The 254-nt window shown below is 42.5% G+C and overlaps 1 protein-coding gene across 4 annotated transcripts in view; it reads left to right on the top strand.

The window, feature by feature from the left end:
• Positions 1 to 254, top strand: part of ttll12 (tubulin tyrosine ligase-like family, member 12) — a 114,392-nt gene that overhangs the window by 60,890 nt on the left and 53,248 nt on the right. The window lies entirely within an intron of this gene.

Here is a 254-nt window from a genome sequence, read left to right as displayed (position 1 = left end):
TCTCTCAAAAAGTGCCGTAAAGAGAAAGGTTGTCGACGAGCACAGGCATTTTCACGGAAAGTGGGAGACGGAATATTTTTTTGTTGAGCACAGGGGCACTCCTACATGTCTCATATGCACAGAGAAAGTTGCAGTGTACAAGGAATATAACATCAGATGTCATTACACAACTAGACATGCTGAGGAGTATACAAAATACCAGGGAGAAGAGAGAAAGAACCGGGTTGCCAACCTTAAAAAATGTCTATTGAGGC

Source organism: Etheostoma spectabile, chromosome 23 (genome assembly GCF_008692095.1).
Source record: "Etheostoma spectabile isolate EspeVRDwgs_2016 chromosome 23, UIUC_Espe_1.0, whole genome shotgun sequence".
In the NCBI taxonomy this organism is placed as follows: domain Eukaryota; kingdom Metazoa; phylum Chordata; class Actinopteri; order Perciformes; family Percidae; genus Etheostoma; species Etheostoma spectabile.
The sequence above is the reverse complement of the archived record's forward strand: the minus strand, read 5'-3'. Positions and strand labels throughout refer to the sequence as shown.